The sequence below is a fragment of the Palaemon carinicauda genome, chromosome 6, assembly GCF_036898095.1.
Source record: "Palaemon carinicauda isolate YSFRI2023 chromosome 6, ASM3689809v2, whole genome shotgun sequence".
In the NCBI taxonomy this organism is placed as follows: Eukaryota; Metazoa; Arthropoda; class Malacostraca; order Decapoda; family Palaemonidae; genus Palaemon; species Palaemon carinicauda.
Window position 1 is genome coordinate 55882122 of NC_090730.1, and position 251 is coordinate 55882372.

The following is a 251-nucleotide window of genomic DNA, read 5'->3' on the forward strand; positions in this document are numbered from 1 at the left end:
CTCTACTGGGAGACCGGCCGATGTTGAGGGAATAGGCTCCGGAATCTGAACCAGAGTAGCCGCCACCTCGTCAACGTCTACCTCTACAACGTCTGGGGCTTGAACTTCATCCTGGGCTTCTGCCAGGAGGTTTTCCTCCAGACACTCGTCCACATCAGACATCCTGTCATCTAACTGGATGTCTTGCATCGCGACCGCGACATCAGCATCCACCTGGATCTGAACTTAGGGGATCTCCTCTTGAGGCTGGG